The sequence below is a fragment of the Balaenoptera musculus genome, chromosome 19, assembly GCF_009873245.2.
Source record: "Balaenoptera musculus isolate JJ_BM4_2016_0621 chromosome 19, mBalMus1.pri.v3, whole genome shotgun sequence".
NCBI lineage: Eukaryota > Metazoa > Chordata > Mammalia > Artiodactyla > Balaenopteridae > Balaenoptera > Balaenoptera musculus.
This window is the reverse complement of record NC_045803.1, coordinates 42,407,592-42,432,396: the sequence shown is the minus strand read 5'-3', so window position 1 is coordinate 42,432,396 and position 24,805 is coordinate 42,407,592. Positions and strand designations below refer to the sequence as shown.

General features: G+C 47.1%; 1 protein-coding gene across 1 annotated transcript in view; it reads left to right on the top strand.

Annotated features, from left to right (window-relative positions):
- Window positions 1-17,786: 17,786 nt before the first annotated feature.
- Window positions 17,787-24,805, top strand: part of SMPD3 (sphingomyelin phosphodiesterase 3) — an 83,575-nt gene continuing 76,556 nt past the window's right edge. The window contains exon 1 of the mRNA XM_036834823.1: window positions 17,787-17,934. The gene's annotated coding sequence lies outside the window, so the exon portion shown is untranslated. The remainder of the gene's footprint in view (window positions 17,935-24,805) is intronic.

The following is a 24,805-nucleotide window of genomic DNA, read 5'->3' as shown; positions in this document are numbered from 1 at the left end:
TTTCCATCATATAGGGGTTTTTTAAAATTTACTTATTTATTTATTTTTGGCTGCATTGGGTCTTTGTTGCTACGCACGGGCTTTCTCTAGTTGTGGCGAGTGGGGGCTACTCTTCGTTGCGGTGCACGGGCTTCTCATTGCAGTGGCTTCTCTTGTTGAGGATCACGGGCTCTAGGCGTGCAGGCTTTAGTAGTTGTGGCACACGGGCTCAGTAGTTGTGGCTCTCGGGCTTTAGAGCGCAGGCTCAGTAGTTGTGGCGCACAGGCTTAGTTGCTCCGTGGCATGTGGGATCTTCCTGGACAAGGGATCAAACCTGTGTCCCCTGCATTGGCAGGCAGATTCTTAACCACTGTGTCACCAGGGAAGTCTCTTTTTTAAAAATTAATTAATTAATTTATTTTTGGCTGCGTTGGGTCTTCGTTGCTGCACACAGGCTTTCTCTAGTTGTGGCGAGCGGGCGCTACTCTTCGTTGTGGTGCCCGGGCTTCTCACTGTGGTGGCTTCTCCTGTTGCAGAGCACGGGCTCTAGGCGCCCAGGAGTTGTGGCACATGGGCTCAGTAGTTGTGGCACACAGGCTTTCTCTAGTTGTGGCGAGCGGGCGCTACTCTTCGTTGTGGTGCCCGGGCTTCTCACTGCGGTGGCTTCTCCTGTTGCAGAGCACGGGCTCTAGGCGCCCAGGAGTTGTGGCACATGGGCTCAGTAGTTGTGGCACACAGGCTTAGTTGCTCTGCGGCATGTGGGATCTTCCTGGACCAGGGCTCGAACCCGTGTCCCCTGCATTGGCAGGCGGATTCTTAACCACTGTCCCACCAAGGAAGCCCCCCGTCATATAGTTTTAAACATTACTTTGGTACCTGGGCCTAAGCGACATGTCTGCAAATGTAGTGAACAAACATACTGCCACACTGAGAAACAGAGAAACAAAAGAAGAATCAGGTCAAGTGGCTGAAGCCACTGAGGAACAAAAAAAGGAACGCAAACTCCAAACAGACACAAACTTGACAACTGGGGGACCTTTTCACAAAAACCATGATGCCTATGCTAATAAAACTCAACATACTCACACTGGGTCCTCCGCTAATCCAGAACACGGCAGGCAACGGGATCTTGGGCACCTGGGTTTGAGGGGTGTGGCCGGCAGGCTGGCTTCATGGGCGAGTGACCAGTGCAGTTGAAACGGGGTCCCACACTCCAGATTTAATGCTCTGAGGTCATCATCTCGAAATCCTTAATAATTTTGTCTTTGAGTTTGTGTTTTGTAATTGAAGTCTGATGGGACAACAGAGCATGTGCCAAGAGCTGAGTGCCTTGATTCACTCAAGGTCATGCCTCCCTGGGACAGGTCCCCACCACCTGCCCACCGCTCTCACCCAGTGGCCATGCCTGCACTGGTAGGGGTCTGGGCACAGGCACGGGAGGGGTCACGGTTGGGTGTGTGTGCCATGTTATGGGGCAGGGCCCCAGGGACTATGAGGGGCTGCACTTGATCTGTGAGTAACCCCTGTGCCTGAGGAAGCACAACATTAAATAACAAATTAAAAACAGTGTCACAGGTTGAGAGAGAAACTATAGCAAAAAGAAAAAAGCTTTTTCCTGCTTTTTGAACACTTCCCACATATTATGTAGCTGGCTCTGGCAGCAGGCACTCATAGAGGAGAAACTTCCAATCCTGCAAAAGTTGCAAACAGCCTCACTGTGGAGCATGGGGACTTCTCCGAGCAGGGTTTAAGCGAGAGGACTGCCGAGACTGAGACAGGTGGCACTTTCATCTTTACCTTTGGTTGAAAATGTTGGGGACCGTGACTGCATGCTGGCGGGAGTGTACACTGTACAATCTTTGGGAAGCCACTTGGCATTCACTAGTAAAGTCCAAGATGCACACACACCCTAGAGAAACGCGGCATGTGCGCAAAGGAGACAAGTATGAGAGCGTTACCACAACATTGTGGGAAATATCAGAAAACTAGGAACAATCTTAATGTTCATCAGCAGAACAGGTACGGTAGTATATCCATGCAGTGGAACGCTTTAGAGTAATGAAGGCAAATGAATTAGAGCTACATGTGTCAACATGGAAGACTCTGAAACGTAACATGGAGCAGCCCTGTGGGCGCACAGCCTTCATGAGCCATGCTCTATGTCCCCCCAGGTTGGTTGAGTCCTGGGCAGGAAGGGGATGGCCCCCTATGGTGAATGTGAGAATCACATACAAGACTTGGCTGCATCAAATCCACCAAGGGTCCAATGCCCGAATTTCCACTACTAGAAATTTAATCTTCTGGGTCAAGGTTGATGTGCTGTGTTGGCGATCAAAGAGATCTAATAGTTTCTGGTTCTACAGTAAGTACTCTGCTGGGCAGCCACTGGCCACAGCCAAAACCCTTCTCACTAAAAAGCTCATGGGAAGACGCTGAGGCAGGAAGGCTGAGCAGCAGGGCCAAGGACAAAACTGGGGGCACACCAGTAGTTAAGGATTGGTAGAGGACGGGAGGTCAGAGGAAACAGCTGGGAAGCATCAGGAGACAAGAAAAGCCAATGAAATCACGAGCTTAAGGAGGCATTACAGAAATTAACCACATATCACAGAGGTAGGTCAGTTCAGGTGAAAAGATGTCATTAATAATTTGACAGTTTTAAAGCCACTGGTGGCCTTAGCAAAGGCAGTATTAGTAGAATGATGGGGGTAGAATCCAGACTTGGTGGGGAATAAAAGAAGCCAAGGAAATGGAGGCACAAAATGTGAGCTACTTTCAAGACGCTTGTTCAAAGGACAGGGTGGGAGGTGCCAGGGAAGAGAAAGTAAAGTTAAGGTTTTCTAGAATGGGAAAGAATTATGCTTGTAGGGTGAAGGAAAGAACAGGGAAGGATTAGAGAATCAGAGAAAGAGGATAATTTATGGAACTGGGTCCTGGAAGAGGCAAGAGAGGGTGGGAGGGAAAGCCTAGGAGGAAGGTTGGTCTTGGAAATGTCATGTGGATCCTGTTAGAAGCAAGGAAGCGAGGAGCTGAGAACCTGATATACTCCACTCTCCCGGGGCAGCAGACTTTGTGGTCACTGGAGACAGAGACAGCAGTGGGGTGGACAATCTGAGGAGAGTTGGACAAGCAGGAAACAGCCACCACGGGGAATGAAATTAATGTCTGGCCAGGTATGAATAAAAGGACTGGCAAAGAGCCGGCTGAGTTGGAAACAGGCTAATCTCTGTGGTGGTGCTAATTTTCTTTTGTCCCAGTAGAGCTTGACAGCTCTGAAGCCCCACAGAGAAGATGGAAGGCTGGATGATTCCAGGCGGGGGTAAGGCAGAGAGGGTGCAGCTGGACATGGGGCTTAAGGCCACCGAGAGTGCTGGTTAGGTCACAGCAGCTCTGGGAACAGCTGGGGTTGGCAGACAAAAGAGACTTCTCCAGTTTTCTTTATCATAAGAGACAACGGTCTGTTGTTGTAACTTAAAAGACATTAAATAGAAAAGCCACTTCAATGACTGGAGTTGTTTTCAACACTGAAGTAGCAATCTGCACCCCACCTTGCTTCTGGGTCACTCACCAGGGTCAAGTGACTTCTATGGGCACACGACCTTGCCAGCCTATGACTCTGGGCCTCAGGTCCACTCCACAAACTCAGAGCTAACAACCAGATGAGATTCTTGCCTTCACTTCCCACCCGTGTGCCAGTGACTGGTACCGAAGGTGCTTCAAAAGAGAAGTTTACAAGTTTCTAAAATGTGGTATTTTGGTCAACCTGATGAACCATTATTGAAAGAATGACTGGGTTGAAAACTACTATGTCTAGTTATTGCTTTTTGCATAGGGACCTGCTGCTGACCACTGCAGCAGTTTTAAAACCCTCTTAAACATCTTTAAGCAATTTTATCAGCTTTTCAGAATTTAGAGAAGCGGTCTTTTTGTGTTTTACAATTTTTAAAAAAAAATTATTTATTTTTGGCTGCGTTGAGTCTTCGTTGCTGCGCGCGGGCTTTTCTCCAGTTGCGGCGAACGGGGGCAACTCTTTGCGGCGGTGCGCGGGCTTCTCATTACGGTGGCTTCTCTTGTTGAGGAGCATGGGCTCTGGGCATGCGGGCTTCAGTAGTCATGGCACACGGGCTCAGTAGCTGTGGCTCTCAGGCTTTAGAGTGCAGGCTCAGTAATTGTGGAGCACGGGTTTAGTTGCTCCGCAGCATATGGGATCTTCCCAGACCAGGGCTTGAACCCGTGTCCCCTGCACTGGCAGGCGGATTCTTAACCATTGTGCCACCAGGGAAGCCCCCGCATTACAATTTTTAACTCATTTTCAGGCAATTATTCCTGCTCTGCACTGTTTATACTCATAAAAAATCAGAATTACCTAAATATCCAACAATAGGACTTGTTTATAGTTCTCTTTTTTCTTATTAGAAAAGCAATGCATGTTCATGTCAGAAAAGGTAAAAATGTAGGCAGGTAAAAGAACTGAAGGATGTGTGGACTCCCTCCCAAAGACACCACTGCTAGTTAACACCCAGGAACAAGTCTTCCAGCTCCTTCTCTAAGCCTGTATATTGTGGGTTTATACCATATTTACCTTTTGCAACCACTTATAACTGCCTTAAGGAATCCAGCTCTCTAGGCTTAAGTCCCCAATCCACCCACCCCCCAACACACACACCCACCCACCTGCCTGCTTTGTGTCCTAGGGAAGGAGTTTTGGAAGTAAGAGTTGAGGGTGCCACGACGCTAACTTAAAGAGGAGGAGAAAGACATAGTGGGCTCTTCTTGGAAGGTGAAATGGCCACGTCTGCTTCAGGGACTGCAATGCCCTCACTGAATAATCATGTTAACAACCACCCCCGGACATCTGTGAATAATCTGGAATTACAATAACCTTATAATTTGTGCTTTTGGAGAGTTCCACAAAGCCATGGTGGCTCCCTCAGCCAGGGACACTCAACTCATAGCTGAGTGGAGACAGTGAAACTTGAACTTGAGCCATAAAAGACTAGGAACAAAGTTCAAAAGATTAAATGAACTACAAATGCCAACAACCATCCCGAATGATTGTTATCCTGAAATAACATAGCAAGTGTGCCCTTTTCCTCATGGAGCATCCCAGGGTGCCCCAACTTGGCCAGCTTAGGAATGAAAGGATGTGCTCCAGACCCCCAGAGGTGCTGCCTTCCCCTGCTACAGTCAAGTTCTGTGATCCCCGCTCTTTCAGCCTTCAGTACAGGAAGACAGACTTGTGGAGTTTCTTTCATGCCCCCAGGACACAGCAGTGGGCCGCATTCCCCATGCAGTCTCCAAGAAATTGATGGGTGAACTGGCCTCAGTGGGCCATGTGGTATATGGAAGGAGCAGAGGCCCAGACAGACCTTGATTTTCATCTTGGTCCTGCCCCATTCCAGACCTTGAGAAAGTTACCTAATTTCTCTGATTCTCCAACTACTTGCCTATAAAATAGGGACCCTGGTAGGATTATGAGGACTAAACTGAGGTTGTGTAGGAAAAAAACCTGGCAATTCACCTGGCATATAGGTGGTGCCCAGTGAGTATTAAATCCTTTACCTCCCAGCCCAGTGGTCCCATCATGCTTTTCCAGACCTGCCACAGCCTGAGCAAGAGCATCCCAGAGACGGGAGTGAGCAACATTCATTCATTCAAGAAACATTTACACAAAGTGCCTGTGTGCCTAGCACCCTAGAATATCAACTTCATTTAAAGATTTTTAAAAATATTATTTTAATATTAAGACAAATATCATGGAGAAGAATGCAAAATTTGTATTAACTTTAAAGAAAAATGTGAGTCATTGGCCCATGCCCCAGGCTTCCTAGGAATCCCATATAGGGCAGCTTGAAGGTGCTAAGTTGCCCAAGGACTTGACCTCAGGTCCAAGTCACACAGATCTTCACATTTTCCTGCAGTGAGTCATGAACCAGAAGTGACGTGGTCCCTCCCTAGAAAATCAGGGTGGAAAAGAACTGGTCCAGAGAAAACCAGCCAATTACACCGTGAGCCCTCACTGTGTTCACAGTTCCCAGAGCCTTGCTTATTACACAGCCTGTCTTTCTGAGAGTCATCCTTGGGCCAACTCTTCCAAGATTATCTCAACTTCAGTTCTTCAGTATCTTTGGAAAAGATACTCCCATTTCTAGGAAAATATCATGAAATTTGCTGTATGTCAAATCCGGGATGTTCAGCCAGGTCAAAGTTGTTTTCCTCACTTACTTCCCAGTCTAGCCTCCTGCACTTCTAGGGTCACCCTCCAAGGTCAGATTCTGGGATGTAAACTGGAGGTGACTCCATCCATTTACCTTTGCTCCCTGTGCCTTGCTGGACTCAGATCTGTGGTCTCCTCTTAGCACAGGTCGACCTGGGCTGGAAACCAGATCTCCCATGTTCACCTTCTCATCATAAAAACGTAGCTCCTTCACTGAATCAATCACCATGTCAGATGTCAGCTAATTTCATATTCGATATAAACAGAAAAATAATAGCCATAACCATCTCTGAATGGTGAGAATATAAGTGGTTTCTAATTTCATCACTTTGCTTACCTGTATTTTCTCATTTTCAACAATGAGATGTATTTTTTGTGTACAGAGAATGAGAAGAAAATGTAGAGACTAACATTCCTCTCACTTAGTTGTTTCCTGGTAGATTTACACTCTGAATTCAAGCTCAAAATTCAAAGCAGAAAGTCACAGAACGTTTTTCCATAGGATAGGAGACTAGAAATCCAGTAACTCCTCCTTGCTCTTCACCAAGCTGAACCAAATTCCAGTTTATACTTAGGTTTACCAGATCAAAGGAAATTGTTTTGGAGGCAGGATTATTTATCAAATGTACTTTACATATGGTTATGAATCAAAATCACAACAAAATCAGAAAAACTACTGGTGAGGTAATGCAAAGCCATGGGCTGGGGAGATCACATTACTCTCCAAAACAACTTAGTAACCTAAGGAGGTGACACTGGATGTGGAACTGTATTAGTCATTCGTTCAACAAATATTTGTATATTCACTGTGTTCCAGGCACCATTCTAGGCACTGCGGATACAGCAGTAAACAAAACTAGCAAAAATCCCTGCCCTCAGGAAGCCTGTATTCCAGTCAGGGAGACAGAAGCAACAAAAACCTTAGCATAGTACTAATACTGTTTCTGCTGTTTTGACTGTTTTTCTGCCATTTTCTCAGTGAAGGAGAACTTTCTCCCAAGTCCCTTCTACAGCCAGTGGCTAGGTTGACTATTTCTTGACACAACCCATTCAGGATTGGGACAGACTGGATCCTAGTACCTTTAGAGTCAAGGTAACTAGAGAATTAGAGAGCTACCCAGCCATGATCTTCCTGCAGTGATTGTCCTAAGGACTTAGCTGATACAAAATGGTTCAGATATTCCCAGAGGAAGAAGATGAAGTACCCCAACCATGAACGGAGTAGAGAACTGAGCTGGAACACTGGGAGACCAGGAGCTGCCACAGTGGGCCACTGGCATAAGCAGAAACAGGAATAAGACTGACTTAGGGAGAAAATTTTAGCTCCATGTAAGAGAAAACACTTCAACAGCCAGAGCTGCCCCACAGTGGAATGGGCTGAAGGAAAGGCAATTCTCAGGCTCTGCTGGTGAATGACCAGCTCAGCTCTGCCACTTACTGACTGTATGACCTTGAGCTAGTCCCGTAACCTCTATGGGTCTCAGTTTCCTTGTCTGTAAAATGGGAATTATAATGGTACTTGGTTCATGGAATTGTGGTGAAGATTTAATAAGAGGAAGCATGTAAAGTGCCAGGGTACTACCTGACTAAAAGTAACTTAGACACTGAAAGGCAGGACCATGGTCCAGGCCCAATACATGACCTCTGGCTGATCTGGACACATCGAGATCTCAGTCCTCCCTGGAGGTGCACCAGGGTACTGGGCAAAGGCAGGGATCAGGCCAGTAACAGTGTTCAGTGTTCAGGGAATGCCCTAACGCAGAAGCACCACCCCCACATATACACATCGAGCCAGGCTGATTTGGGAGTGATCTGGGGTTCAAAATAGGAAGTCCCCAGAGAAGCTGTACTCAACATCACAAAGCTTCCAAGGGCCCATTAATGACCACAGCAGCAGTGCCAGCCGCAGTCCCACTCTGGGTCATCCAGGGCTGATGGACTCAATGGCAGCCTGTGAGGCAGGACTCTGGAGGCACAGCCAGGCAGGGCTGGAGAGCTCCAAGCCACAGCTCAGTGGGACGAACGGCAGCCTGAAGGCAGCCCAAGATGGAATCCCAACCTACTCATAAACCCTCCTGTGGTTCCAGGTTGGGGGCATATTCAGACAGGTTTCCTCTTCCACCCCAGTGAGGATACCCCAGGGGCAACTGCACAGCCACAGGTGAACTGCTTTATAGCCTAGCCCCACCTCCTGGCCCTGGCTTTTGGTAACGGCCCAAGGGTAGGAGAGGGCAAGTAGCCAGTCCACTTGTGTGTGCCCAGCAGGCCCTCTGGCAACTGCCATCTCCATTCCAACGGCCTTGGGGTCAGTGGTCAGCCTTTAACTGTTGAGCCAGTATCTAGCCCACAAGTTCCTGCCATCACACCCTCCCACCAGCCAGCTTTCCAGGCATGTCTAAACCTGTCTGAATTCTCAGCAGGTAAAGAGCTCAGGCGAACCTGCCCCCATTCCCCTCATGCCCACTACTTAAGTATCAAAATCCCAAACAATAATATCTTGTATATATGTGGTGCTTAGCATTTTTCAATGCACTTTTCATATCCTGTATATAGCTCACAAAATCTCCAGGAGAGTTGAGACTCAGACTTGGAAGCACACAGTCAGGAACAATGCCACAAACCCTAACTCAGCAATGGTCTAAGGAGACATCATCATGACTACAGAGTCTAGCATACTGTCCCTGCTACCTACACCACAGACACCCTTATGCTCGATGGTGCCCGTAAAACTGCTGTCACTGGAAACTGAGATTGCACCCATCAAGTCACTAAAAGGGTTGTAAAGCAGACTCTGCTCCTTTGCTGTCACTGGCTTCCAATTCAAAACTGGTGAGGGGTGGCATGGGGATGGGGGGCTTGTCTGACTGGAGCAGCCTGAGCCTGAGGCCGATGCCCAGGCCTTAGCTGCAAAGGAAAATGGCTCCACCTCATGACGCGTGGAATTCCTCAAGCACAGGAAGGAGGCTCAGCTGCCAGGCAACCAAAATGAGTGAAAAATGTCCAACTCTGCAACTCATTCAATCATCACACCAACACATGAAGTTGTCAGAATGACTCTTATTATCCCCATTTTAGACAGGAGTCGACCAGGGCAACTTCTCTACCAACACATTGAAATAAAACAGGGAGAAAAGCAAAGTCTTGTTTTCAGGTTTAAAAAGATCAACTGCAGAAGTGTGGGATAAGAGGAACTAGTTTTGGCTTTAGGTCATGTAAAGAAGGTCTTAGAATCTCAGCTGACCTTGAGCTTCATATGAACCCAGCTAAAGAGGTTGCTGACACAGCCACTGCAGACTTGTGAGTGGGACAGTGTCTTGGCCTCTGGGCCTGCCAGACTTACCTGGGGTTGACCACTCTAGTCTGGTCACATATTTTCTGTAACATCTGGTGCGTGGACTCTGCTGCTTCAGAGGGCAGAAATGGGGCCACACAGGAGCCACAGGGACTGCATGCCAGGTCAACACCTGTAGAACAGGGCAAAAACAAGACAGGCTTCCTTGTGAGGTGGTGAGGTCCCCATTGCCAGGGGTATACAAACAGAGGCTGGAAAGCCATCTATCAGAAATTTTAGTTGAACTGGATGATGAATGCAGTCCCTTCCAACTCTAAGATACTATAAGCCAACAATGTGTGCTAAACATTGGGCACAATCTACAATCACCCTCCAAGAGACTCCTAGGGACCCACTGAACTAAACAATGAAAAAAGAAGAAAACCAAAAATATGCACTCTTACTAGACATCAATTATATGCAAAAATAAAAGGAAAGGTCATTTTATATGTTACATGAGCCAAAACTGAAAAGTAATGTCCGATACTGGAGAGGCTGTGATAAAGCTGGAACATTCATACTGGCGATTGGGTAAAATGGGTACCACCACTTTTTGAAATCAATGTGGCAGTTGGTATCAAAAAACCAACAGCGGGACTTCCCTCGTGGTCCAGTGGTTAAGACTTCGCCTTCCGATGCACGGGGTGCAGGTTCAATCCCTGGTCGGGGAGCTAAGACCCCACATGCCCCAGGGCCAAAAAACCAAAACATAAAGCAATATTGTAACAAATTCAATAAAGACTTTAAAAATGGTCCACATCAAAAAAAAAAAATCTTAAAGAAACCAAAAGCATATTTAATCCTTTACCCCAATAACTGTTCACTTGGGAATCTACCTTAAAGAATAATTTGTAAAGGGTAATTAGTATATATTTGGAGATAGTCATTACATCATTATTAATAATAAACAAAAAGTCTCAAATAGGAGAGCGGTTAAGTATAGTATGGTGTTTGATGGAATATTAGGCAATCATTACAGATGGTGTTTATAAAGAATCTCTGTTCCTCGAGGGCAAGTCCTGCATCCTATTTACTACTGTAGTCCCAGCACTGTCTGGAACATAGAAAAGCCTCATTAGCTATTTGTTGAATGAATGAGAGAATGAACAATTGAGAAAAGAATTCAATCTTAGCCCGGGAGAATGCTTATTACATGTTGAAAAAAACAAACAGAACTCAAAATTATACCTAATCTATGATTTCCAGAATATGAAATATTAAATACATGTGTCCTACATGTGGACTGCATGGAAAAATAAAAATAGATGTTAGGATCATGTACTAGGGATGATAATGTTATTCTTATTCATTCACCATGTTTTTCTGAGTACCTGTTATGTACCCGGTGCTGCGCCATGTGCTGTGAGTAGAGCAGTAAACAAAATAGACACAGTCTCTACCCTAAAGGAGAGTTCATTCTAGTGGGTTAATGGAGGAGTGAGAGTGGGGAAGAGACAGACAATAAACGGATAAGTAAAAGAATGTATAATATGTCAGGTGGTAGTTAGTGCTATCAGAGAAAAAAAGCAGGAAAGGGGGATAGAGAGTGCCAGGAGAGGGAAGGCTGCCATTTTATATGGGATGTCCGTGAGGATATCTAGGGAAGATCTTTCACGCAGAGGGAACAGCAAGTGCAAAGGCCCTGAGGCCAAAGTGTACTTGATGCAATCAAGGAATAACATGGAGGTCAATGAGCTGAAGCAGAAGGAGCCTAGGAGATGAGGCAGAGAAGCTACAGGAGTCAGAATGTATATGGCCCTGTAAGCCATCATAAAGACTGAAAGGCTTGCGCTCAAAGAGACAAAGAAGCCACTGGAGGCATTTTTACAGAGGTGTGACATGATCTGACTTATGTTTAAAAGGAATCACTCCTTTTATAAGAATATTTTATGAAAGTTTAAGATGAAAGGAAGAATTTTAAACAATGAACAGATTATCATAACATTCATGAGTTGATTCACAAAATATTTTCTGAGCACCCCCTGCTTTAAGGGGCTGGAATAGCAGGCCTGTTTCAAGATTACAAAGACATATCAACATATCAACAATACAAAAGTTTTTGGGTTTTTTTTTTTGGCCACGCTGTGCAGGATCTTAGTTCCCAGACCAGGGATTGAACCCAGTGAAAGCACCGAGTCCTAACCACTGGATCGCCAGGGAATTACCCCCATACAAAAGTATTTTTAAATAACATTGCTTTTAAAAAAAAAAAATGACAGAGATTGTTCAGAGCAATTAACTGATTTTGTCCTTTTTTCTTTAGAAATTACAGAGGTAATTTTGCTTAACTAACATTTAGATGCACATTTCATATTCTATACCAAGTCCCTTAATTATAAACTGAGCTGCTGTTTGGGAAATCCTAAAGTTGGCTGCTTATTTGACTCGTCTTAAATATCTCATACACAACACTTCTGCAGCATCACTCACAATCCAACATTACTGATAGGAGACGCTTGTGGCAAGTCTGTATGTGCCAGCAAGATTATCTGAAAGACTAATAAAATCCTTGTAATCCTTTTCAAGGATGCAGAAAGGAAAATGGCTACATTTCGAATTCATGGCATTTCAAAGGCATGAATTAAGCTCTAAACTCTACATTTGAATAAAAAAGTCAACACAAGTTCTCTAATTTATGTTCTAAACTGAGAAAACAAATAGTTGCTAAGAAACGAAATTTGCAAAATTGTTAAACACGTTTTCTAGTTGATATGCACGTACTTAAAACTACAAACTATACCAAAATACAAATGCAGGAATCACTACCATTGAACCTGGTTGATACAACTTCATCATGAAATCTGGAATTGTTTTTTGGTTTGGTTAATTTTATTCCTAGACGTTCTGCCTTTTAGGTGTGTATAAAACTGATCATGTGTCGTTGATGTTGAGATGATACTTCTGTGAAAATATATGAGAAAGCTTATTGCTTCTCTTCCTCCTTACCCATCATGACCTGGGTAAGAGGGCTCCTTCTTAGCTCCCAACATCTTGATTACTGTGACACTCATGTCAGAGTGCTCTGCACCCTATCCCTCCTCCTGGCCATCATCTGTTAACTTCTCACTCAATGTACAGTTTGGCAAAGGGCTACCAGACTTCCTCTCTCCTTCAAAGCAGTCATCCTCCTGGAAGACTTGCTAATGACCCATCCAACAAATTTGCCTTTCAAACCCATGATCTCCTCCGTCCAATCCAGCCACTCTGCCCCTGCCCATAGCTCCTCTACCTCTGACCAACATGCCTGTCCTCCCCGCTCTTCTCTCCCACCCATCACATCTATTCTCTCACTCCACTGAGAACCCCACCCCTCCAATCTTTCCACTCCATTCTGGCTTCCCCTCCTTCCTCTTGGTGGACTACCTCTTCCACCTCTCTTGCCAGCATCTTCAACTTCCTTAAAGAATTAGTCTCCCTTGTCCAGCAAAGCCCAGCCCTGGATCAGCCTCACCAGTAGCCTTCTCCATGCCTATCTCAGGGCTGATGGGATGCTGAAGAAAGCCCATACCTCATAGATTAGTGCCCCCACAAACCCATGGCCTCCAGCCTCAGCAGTCCCTCACCACTGCTCTGCAGTCTCTGTGGGTTGCTATTAGCTTTCCCTCCTCTTTTCCATAGCAGCCATCTTGAACATTTTCCTCTTTCTCCAAGCTTCCCACCCCATCCCATTTCCTCACACTGAGTAGATATCCTTGCCTCCCATCACAAGTAATGGCTATCAGGTGTGAATTCCCTCCATTTCCTGAGCCCACCTCCCAACTACCTACCTACCAAACTGCTGACCTACCTGCATCTCCAACTCCATCCTTTCCCTTCTCCCGCCTGAGGCTCACTCTGAACCCCACCACCTCCTATCCTCTTTCTGACCTCACTTCGTCCTTCAATCCTTCTCTTTCCTGTATACTCAACCATCCATATACTGGCTTTTCCCCATGAGCATTTTTAAATGTCCTAATCTCTCCCAACTTAAAACTGTCTCCCAACTCTACATCCTTTCTGGTTTTCTCTCCTCCCCTTCAAAACCACTAACAAGAGTTATCTACATCCACTTCCCACACACTCAGACTTCTGCCCCTGCTGCTCCATTGAAACTACTCTCTCCAAGATTGCCAGTGACCTCTTTGTTGCTAAATCTGGGGTTCAATTGTTCAGACTTTGGCTTACTAGACTGTTCTACAGCACGTCACTTCACTTCCTCCATTTGGCTTCTGTGGCACACCTTTCTTTGGTTTTCTTCCTATCTCTCTGTTCTCACCTTTACTTCTGGGCTCCTCTTCCTCTACTTGTCCCTTAAATGTTGGCATTTCCCAAGGGATTTTGGTCTTCTCTTTCACCCTCTCTACTGAAGGATTTCATTTACTTCCATGGCTTCAGTTATGATGTATATGTTAAGAACTTGATAGCTTAAGGTTCTTTCTCCAGATCAGATCTCTCAAGGATGACAGGCTCTCAGGCTCTGTCTTTTTGATTTGAATTAGGTTCAGGGTAATAGTCTCCCTGATTGCTTCTTCTTTGGCCATGAATTAATTACTCCCATATATTAAGGCATTCTCCCAAGATAAGCTCCAAATCACCTAATGGACATCTCACCTGATGTCCCACTCACCTCAAACTCACCTCCTCCTCTTCCTGCCTAAACCTACTCCTTTACTACTCCGTACCTCAGAGGAAAGCACCACCATGCATTCACCTAGTTACCCAAGGCAGACACCCGGGCATCACCCTTGACTCACCACTTTCTGCCACATCCTCAGCTCATCGCTCACAAAGTCCTCTTGATATTTCTTTTTTTTTTTTTTTTGGCCACACTGCGCGGCTTGTGGGATCTTAGTTCTCCGACCAGGGATCGAACCCAGGCCCATGGCAGTGAAAGCATCGAATCCTAACCACTGGACTGCCAGGGAATTCCCTGAATATTTACCTCCTTAATACATCTCAGATCCACCCCTTTTTTCCATCTTCGTTGATGCCGTGCTTGATCACTGCAGCAGCTTGCAACCTACATCTAAGCCTCATCTTCTCCTGGTCATTTTCCAGGAGACCTGGTCTACAGGCCGTAGACCTTTTCAAAATGCACATCTTCTTAAAAACCTTCATTATCATTAGAATAAAGTTATATTTCTCAGCCTGATATACTGAGGAGCCAGCCCTGATTAATCACTCCAGCCCCATGTCTGAGATTCAGCATTCTGGTTAATCCCCTCGTTAATGAATTAGAAGACATATGGAACTTCACTGAGACCTTTTGCCTCTCTGACAAGGTAGCAGGCTAGCTCAGTGTTCCCCTGGAATACTTTGCAACTCTAGTTTATAAGCATCTAGAATTCCTTTCTCTCACAATTCTCTGCTCTAAAACCACTCCTTAAAAAAGACAAAACAAATATATTGAGCATACGCCTGACCAAAATCATACAACTAATAAGAGAGAGAATGGGGATTTGAACCCAGATTGCCCAGGACATTATCTCCTGCCTATTTGTTCACAATCAAACCAACTACTGATAATCCAAGATGAAGAATGTGGAAACAGACAAACGTTCATTAAGTGCTTACTATTTATGAAGTGCTTTACATAAGGCATCTCATTTCTCCATTACAACACTGTCAAATAAGCAAACTGTAGATCTGAGAAGGTAGTGTGTACAAGGTCACACAGCTGGTAAATGGGCTTGAATTCCCCCACCTTCACCTTATTACCTGCTCCCTACCACCAATAAATAGTATTTTACAACTGAAGAAACAGGTCCAGCCCAGGGTCATACATCTAATCAGAGGCAAAGTCAGAATTAGAATCCAGGTTTCCTGTATCTGCTTGGCTGGGCCGATGCTATTTTAGTCCCTGCTTTCTGGGAGAATCGTAGAACCCTGACTTTTACCCTACTTGTAACAATTTCCTGAAAACTAGCACTACTCCTGAAGGGCTAAACTGACCTCTAGAGTTTCAACTGTTGCTCCAGGTGGTCTTCTTTGGTAGCCTTCTGCTGATACTCTGCCAATGCTGTGCTGGTGTCCACCCTGTGGTGTAGTCCTCCCCTTCCCACTTTTCCAACAACCTCGGCTCTCACTGTATCCACAAAATTAGGCACTCTGTGTCAGCACAAACCCCATTTCCTCCTACCTCCTACAGTTTTCTCATCTTCAGTAATGAGTCCCCCCACTATCTGTCCGCCCAGCTCCAAAGGCCTTTCCTCATGGTTTAGCCAGGATCAAAGCCCCTCTGCCTGTTAGTTAGAAGTCCTGTTAGTTCTTTCCTAAGTGCAATCCATTTGACTCCTTCCCCCATTCTAGCCTTCCCTCCCTGGATGTCATCAGCGCAAGGATGGCAGGGTTGCTTTCTCAGGCTCTGTCTTTTTGGTTTGAATCAGGTTCAGGGTAATAGCCTCCCTGGTTACTTCTTTGGCCACGAATTAACTATTCCCATTTATTAAGGCATTCTCCCAAGAATGCTTTAGCTAAGATACATCCAAAATGTCTGGATGTGGTGACATACGAAGCATGTGTGGGATTAATTGGACCATCTGGCCAACACCAGGGCCCTGAGTGGAAAAAGAATCAGAAAAGATGCTACCTAGCAAGGTGGGTTATCACCACCAGGGCCCTATGATGCTGAGCAGAGGGCTGAAAGAAGGGCAGGGATCTCAGACTGCCTTTACTCCATAACTGATAGGAGCAAAAGATCTTTCCCAGAAAGGGAGTGGGAGGTAGGGTGTTTAGGCACAGAAAGAAGAAGAGCCAACAGCTAGAAATAGAGGATCATGAAGAACTAATGACATTTAGGGGAGAATTGACAGGACTTCCAAGGAATGATAGGCATGAATCTATCACTCCCTTGTGTCATAGGACTAGAAAGGCCCTCAAAGCACTCAGGCAAAATTTAAATCCATTGTTTGAATAACATAAACATTTCTTCAAGGCGGTGGTATCCCTCTAATTGAACACTTTCAGCAATGGGAAATGCCTAACCATAGGAGATCAAGATGATGCGAAATTCAATTACAATACGTTCATTTTCAATTCAACAAATATCTATTGAGTACCTACTATGCACCAGACACTAGAGGCACTGGACTGTAAGTGTGAATAATATAGACACGGTCCCTGCTCTGTGGATCTTATCATCTAATATGGAAGACTCAAATACACAAGTAGAATGGGGGAAGTAGAGGGTGCTGCTCAAACACAAGGTGAGGTACCTCATATGGAGCCGGGCATCTGGGAAGGCTTCACTGAGGAGGCAGCGTCTAGGTTGGGGCTTGAAGAGTGTGAGGCATTAGCTGAGTGCAGGGTGGAGGGACCCACGGGAGAGAACGAGTGCTTAAGGCTTCTCAGCTTCCAAAGAAGTTCAGAGTGTTGCAAGAAGGTGGAGTCCAGATCTTGAAGGGCCTTTAGATTGACACTGAGGAATGTGGGTTTAATTCCGGAGGCAATGGGAAGCCTGGTGAAGGGTTTTAAGCAGAAGCGCCCTCTGGCTACGCTGTGGGGAGACGCTGCGGTACGCGGGGTGGCGTGAAGGAGGCCAGAATCCGGGATGAGAAAGCCTTGATGGCCCAAGGAAAATGACCAAAAACAAAGCGCTCCTCTATGACAAGACAGAGGCAAAAACAAAGGGATAAAGTTCAGAATGCGCCCCTTCCACTCTCAAGCCGAAGGTCTCCATCCTCTCTCACCTTTGCTGGGCAGCTCGCCCTCGGTTTGCCCTAACACCGCGGACTGTGGGCGGGGAGACGACTCCACGCCCTTCTTTCCAGATAAGAAAACTGAGGCCCAGAGTCCCGGGGTGGGGACCGAGGTGAAAAGAGAATGGAAACGGCCTGCCAAAGGAGGCTGCCCGAAGTCACGCACAATCCTTCGACGGTCCCGCGGCCTGCCCCATTACTCCGTCAGCCGTCCCCAACCAGCCGCCTTTGCTATAGAAACAGTCCTCCCGCCCTCCTCAGCGCCTCGGTTTTGTCAATGCACCCTGGGAAATGCAGTCCATCTCTCATTATCTGCCCGAGACATCAGCCCACTCCGCGTCCTTAAAGGACTACAAGTTCCAGAAGGCTGTACGAAAACACCGGCGGGCTCTCGGGGATTTGGTCTAGCAAGAGAGACAGAAGAACCCGCGGGCGGGGCCGAAGGGAGGGGAGATGGTGCCCCCCAATGAGCGACCCCCTGGGCGGGGCTCGGGTCTCTATTGGCTACGGCGGCGCGGAGGAGGCGGGGTCAGCGGAATGAGGCGCGGAGCTGTTCGCCGCTCCAGGTGCTGAGTCCGAGGGAGGCTCCGGGGCGAAGAGGAGCGGTCTCAGCCTTCTCTGCCGCCGCCGCCGCCGCCCCGCGTCGAGAGCCCTCGCCTGGAAGCCGAAGCCGTGAGGAGCCCGGAGGAGCTGGATGCGCTGCCGGGCGCCGACCGTCCTTCCGCATCTCTGAGGTCGGTGCTGCTGGATTCTCTTTTGTTTTATTGAGGAAGGAATGAATTGCGGCGTGAGAGGGCCTGGGGAGTTGATGGGACCTGTCCTCACCGCCCTCAAGACCATCTGTCCCGGTGAGCCCCTCGTGGGCCTCCCTGTGGCCCCGCGCCTGAGGTCGGAGCAGCTTTGGTTAGTTTTTGTCTTATGGTGGAGGAGGCTCTTAAGCGTGAGGGGCGAGGGCTGGGGACCTACCCCACCATCTCTCTTGAGAGGGCGTTGAGAGCTTGGAGCCTCCCTCCGCCTGTGCCTGAAGTCGAGGCTGCTTGGATTATTGAGGATGGCAGGGAGTGTTCCGGGATGAAAGACTCGGAGGCAGGAGGACCCTTCCCCACACCTCGGCTGCTTGAGCTTACAAAGAGGGTCTGGATGTGATGGATGAAACCGCGGTATTCCTCCTCCTCCGCTCAGACCCTCCTGAGGAAGGGCTGTTTGGGGATGTCAGGAAGACCCTTCCTCGTACCCACCCCTCTCCCGAAGCCTAGGATTTTGTGAAAAGGGGGGACGGGATGAAGATGGAGCCAGACGACTCTTCCCCGTCCCAGCTGGACCCGCCTAGGTTATGGGGGGTAGGGGGGAATGGGATGTGAGGGGCAAAGGCCGGGAGACCCTTCCCCACCCTGTTAGGAGTCGCCGGTACAGGAGAGCCCTGACGGATTCTCGGGGTCCTCGCGATCTGGGCCCCGTGCCTAAGGTCGGAGTAGCCTGGGTGTGGGGTGTGCGGTGGGGAAAAGTAAAAGGGATTGAAGAACCCCTCCCGACCTCTCGCCTCCCGGGCCTTATCGACTTGGCCCTCTCTAACGGGATCCAGGCCAGGGACCCTGAGTCAAGACGACCCTCCCCGCCCCGCCCCACCCCGGAGACCCTGGCTGCTGAACCGCAGAGGGGAGCCGGACCTGGATGGGCACATGCTGGGCGGGACAGGGCTAGTCCCCCTCTCAAGCGCCCTGCAGCTCCAGGCAGACGCCCCCCGCGCCCATAGACCCTCGGGCTGTTCTGCTCGGCGCGGGGTGTGCCTCAGACCCCGCTGCCGAGACCTGTGTCCCGGCTATGCGGCGGCCGCTTCGGGCGCAGGGCTTTCGCGCTCGGCCCCGGCATCCGCGAAAGGACAAAGCCGCGGTCGCCGCACTGGCGGGCCTGCGCCACTGGCTGGGCGGGGGGCGCGGCCGGGGGAGTGGGGGGTGGGGGAGGCTTCGGGCGCGGCGCGGAGAGCTTCTGCGGAAACGTGCCAGAAACCAGGCGGGAGACAAAGCGCGCTCGCTCCTCGCGGGCCCGCGCGAGCCGGGATGGAAAATCCCAAGGGAGGAGGCGGCTGCGCCGGGCAGGGCACTATGCCCCACACCCTTCTTCCCTGCACACCACCACCCTCGCCGGTCCAGCACCCAAGACGCCGTGTGTGCGATGGTAGCCAGGGTCCTTTCTGTGCAGCGTTCAAGTCCTGTGACCACGAGAACGTGGACAAGCAAGGGGCTCCGCCTCTCGAGGAGGGGCCCAGGGTTCAGGAGGCATGAGTGGGCCAGGGGCCGTAGGGGCATCCTGACTGGACCCCCCCCCAACCCCGCTCCATCAGCCGTGTTAGGTCAAATTTGGTTCCAGGATTCGAGTGTGTTTGTATGTGTCACAGTGTGATTACATGGGTGAGGGTGCGGGTCAGAGTGTGAGTGTGAATGTGTATGGCTGGGTGAGGTGCCAATGTGTGCTCCAGTGTTCATGTGTGTGTCCCTTGTGCATCTGGCCGGATGTGTGTGAAAAGAATCAATTACTGCTGGCCTTGGATGGGGGCGGGGGCAGGGTAGTCACCCCTTCAACCCTCAAGCTGCAGTAATGACCTAGGGTCCCAGTGGATGCCCTCAGGGTGGAGGTAGCTTCAGATCATGTGCATGCGGTGTGGCGCAGAAAGTGGGATCTCACAAGTATGTGGAGCTCTCTTCAGCCCTTCTGGTGATTTGGGTCTGACCCTAATATCCTCACCAGGGCTCTGCCCTTCCCATCCCTCAGAAACCTTATCCTGCTATAACGGGCTGCCCTAAGGACCAGAATTCTGCCCCCACCATCATGGGCTGACAAGTGGGGCTTGGGGAGCTCAACAGCAGAGTCCTTTATGAGGTGGGTGCAAGATTGTGTGGCAAGACAACTTTTGTCACTTTGGCCTCTATCTGGAAGGACCATGGGGCTGGAGCTGCTGGTCAGTGACAGGTGGCCTCTCAGTAATACCAGGTACACTCACGGAGAGGGCACGAACGTGACACAGATATATCACTATGGGTAGATATCCCTGGAGGATGAGGACAGCCCTCCCAGACCTGCCCACTCCCACCAAGTGACCTCAGTTTCGTAGCACTTTGACGGCAAAGGTGCTGTCACCAGAGACTCCTTTTCTGTATGAGGGGTTAGACAGTGGCCAATGGAACCACAGGAAGAACAGTTACCAGAGCCACCATCCAGCCCAGCCCTGCCCGGTCCAGTCTCCACAAGTATCCACAGTGACCTCTGCTGGGAAGAAGTGAAACCAAGTTGAAATTTGGCAACTAACACTCCCCCACGGTGTGAAAGCTCAAGGTGGGTGTGGGCATTGTTAGGTAAAAACCATTTGGGGGCTACTTGTCTGCTTTTGGAGTCCTGAGTTGATGTTCTTGTCTGCAGTTCCTTCAGGTAATGGAACTGCCACTGTCCTCGCCTATATGGAAATATTTAAAGAGGGCCTGAAGACATTTGTTCAAGTTTTCATCCAGTTGGGGGTGGGCATCAAATCTGTTTAAGAGAAAAATGCATGAAAAACATTCATCAAGCTCGGGAGATTTAAGCATATTTCCTGTCTTTTCCTCTGCTTCTTCAATTCCTTTCTCCTTTTTCTTCCTATTCTTTTATCCTCTCCTCTTCCTCATTATTAGTCAAAAACATATTTTTCAAACATATGCTTTCTTTTTCTCATCAACAATACGGCCCAGAAAATGCAGATATCAGGAGTCTATTTCTAAACGCAAAGAACTGGGAAACACTGGCTCCTCCAGGCCTAATGATGGGAGCAGGGGAGACGGATGAGATGTGCTCAGTCTTAAATGCCCACCTGGTGACATGTGTCTCCTCTCCTGGTGTTGCTCTAAAGTGATTTCTTGCAGCCACAAACTCTTTAGAGCTCCTTAAAGGAAAAGAGATATTTAAATACCTGGTATTGTTCTTACTTTGGCATCCATGTGATTTTCATTGAACTACATGACTCAGTATCATACAGTAAAAATAGGACTTAATCTCCTCCTTGCCTGTTTGGAAGGTGACTGCATATGCGTGTTGTGTTCTGCATTGGAGAGCGAAAAGCTAAATTATCTCATAAATTGAACTACCTGCTTATCCTGATTAGAGAATGTCGCTTAACATCACATACAGGCAATAATATTGTTTTTTTAAAATTCATACCTGAATCTCTGTCTTCTAAAGCCTTTCTTCATACTCATACATTACTTTCACTTGAGGTTAATCAAGAATGTTTAATCCTTGTACTGAAGCCAAACAGATTAAATATCAGCAGATACAGGAAGTTGTGGGTAGTATTTCTGTTCTTCTTGGGCTCAAAAAAGAAAAAATCCTTGGAGTTCATAGGAGAGAAGGAAAGGCCCTGAAGATTCGGTAACTCCTATGGATGGAGTTTCTGAGGAGAGGTTCCTCAGAATTTTCCAGGAGGGCTGGCTGTGTTGAAGAATCTCAGCATGCATTCAAGTGGTACACATGCTGGGAATGAGACTGCGGCTTTTGGGATTCCTAAATCCCCACAGTAATGCAGCCCTTCTGGGAAAATCCCCCAAGTGCTTCCTGCTCCCTCAGGCCGCCCAGCAGTCCCTAGGGTGTGGAGCTGTCCAAGGTTCTGGAGCACTGGCCCCAGCCCCACCTAGTGGAAAGGGAGAATTTTAGGGCATGGAGTAGAAGCAAGCTCTGAGGACCACGGCCTCTGTGAGGATTTCCCCAAAGCTCGTCACAGAATGGAACAGGAGAAAACATAGCTGTAGATGATCTACTGCATCACTTTGAATGAACCCATCAGCAATCCCTATTTAAAGAATTACAAGCTAATAATAAGAGGAAACATTTCTGAGTCAGGCTCTTCACATGTAAGAATGTATTTAATCCTCACAGTCCTATGATGTGGGTGGTGGTGTTACTCCCACTTTCAAGATGAGGAAATGAAGCTTTGAGAGGAAAGGGTTTTGCCCATGGTTATACAGATCAGAAGGAGCAACGTTTACGTTCCAACCTGGATATCTTAGACTCCAGAGACTCCTCCTGACCACTATTTTTTTTTCCTACTGCTATTGTAGAAGGAAAATTGAAGTATTGTACTGTCTTCTGTGAGATTCTAACCAAATTTTAGAGTAATGGGATTGGGGACCAACTAAGATTCAGACATAAATCACAAGGAGTCCTTTCAAACTGAGCAAGGGTATTGCCACATACTTTACATCTTATCCTGACAAAGGGCTTGTTACCGGAACTTGATTACCAAAGAAGGGGAAAGGAGAGTATATGGCCCTCATGGCCAGTGGTCCAGGGTTTTTCTAGAGTGGAACAGTTTCACAGGAAGCCAAGCTTGCAAGAATAGAGAGAGAGGAAAAAAAAATGAGGATGTTATTATTCAACAGAGTACATATAGAGCTAAAGAAACAGGCTTATCTTTATCTGCTAGCATCCTGTTCCGATACTGAGGACACTTGGATATTGTTAAGAGGCTCCTTCCACCTGTTCCCTCTCTCAGATTTTTCACAGCAAAGCTTCTAACACCAAAATAAAAGTTTTCACTGTTGTAAGCCTCAACTAATCTCAGGGAAACATCACATTTCCACCCTCACGCTGTCACAACCAATGTTCCACCTTCATATGTGGCTATGGGAGTCCTGAAGGTGGGCAGGTTTGGGGCTTGATGGGCTTTAAGCCACATATTCTCCAGTCCTCCCAGGGTGGCAGTGTCAACTGCCCCAATCTTGCCACACACACACAGGGGGCCTGTGCCTGAGAACTCCCCATGCAGTTGCCGTAGGTTTGGGTGTCTAAAGAGAGTAGAGAGAAATAGACTCGTGCTTTTTCTCCTCTCCCTAGACCTCAGTGTGCATAACACCCAGGCAGGGGGCCTGGCCTTTTAAGAAACTGCTTCACATCATGCTGGGTCTCCAATCCATTTTGAGCAATTCCTTTCCCTTCTAGGTTGGGATTTTGCAAGGCTCTTGACGTATGGAGCAAAGGCTGCTATTGCTTTTCCCGAGGGCATTTGGAGGCCAAGGACCAGCTCCCCATCTGGTCCGCTGTGACTCATATGACTGCAGACAGATTTGATTGTTTTCTTATTTAGAGTCATTAATTAACTCTCCTCAGCATAAGAACAGCATGTAACAAGAGGGAGGCCCTTTGCGGGGGTCTCTAGGCAGTCATGCCTATAGCTGAGCACCATCTCCTTTGCTAACAGGATCAGGAAATGGTTTCTAATCCTGGCTATTACCCTTCAGAAAGCTTAGATTGTCAGCACTTTAGGCTAATATGAGAAAGGAAATGAAAATGTAATTAATTGCTAAGGCTGCTATAGTTATCCTGCAAAAACTGAGAGGCCCGAGGATCCCTCAAAGAACTGGATTTTCGTTCATTCAACAAACATTTCTTGTTCCTGCAGTGTGCCAGGCACAGAACTGGGCACAGGGAACACTACTCCAACTTGGGATAAGCACTGTCATACAAAAATTTTGACTGGAAAGAGGAAACAGCTGCAGAAACCCTGAAAATGGTGTGTGCTGTAAGAGAAACTTAATAATCATAAGCCATCATCTCTTTTTTAACATGAGGAAAGAGGCTGAGGGAAGTTGAGGGTTGCCCGGTTAGCTGAGGATTAGAACCCAGGTTTTATAACTCCTAAGGTATGTTCTTTCCACTGTCCTAAACTGCTGCTATGTTTATTAAATTATCCAAAGGGCACATTTCCATTAACACAGCCTTTTATGATCCAATCCTAATGCAAAACCTAAAGTTGAAATAGAAACAGATGAAATAGGAAAAGAAGAATGCCTATTTATATCTGTGTTTCCAATATAATACCCATATGTGGCTATTGAGCACTTGAGATATGACTAGTCCGAATTGGGATGTGCTGTAAGTATAAAATATACACCAGATTTTGAAAAATTAGTATAAAAAATATAAAATAGCTCATTAATAATGTTTTGGATAAAATAAAATAACATTTTGGATACATTCAGTTAAATAAACAATATTATTAAAATTAATTTCACTTGTTTATCTTTACTTAGCTGCTGTTGTTATCAGAGGGGGCTCATAGAATCTTACAAGACAGGGGCAAGAGGAAGAAGAACAATTTTCAGATAAATCAAACAAAAGATTTACTACTAGTTAAAACATGATTGAAAACACTTGTAAGTATAAGCTCATGAATTACCTTGATGTGGGCCAAATTTTCTTGCAAATAAGGATACTGAGGAAAGATTTCAAGCCATTTATATAAGCATACGATGAATAAACAAATTAGCTAACCGAATTATGCACAGGTCTTGACCTCTGCTAATGAGTTGAGGAAGAGGATGATTAGAGGGTACTTACAACAGATGACCCAAGAGCTCTAAGTCTCTTGGACTCCACGATTCCTCGGGGAAATGAGAGCCTTGTGCTTTAGGAGAAAGATGCTGGATAGGAGTTGGACATACGCGAGGTCAAAGCCACTCTGCCACCCATTGGCCTTGGTCAAGTTATGGAGTCTTGAGCACTCAAAAAATGGTAGCTATGACTAAATGGAATTTCAGGTGTTCTTTAATAGAAAAGTTTCTGTTCAGAATCTCCATGGTCTTC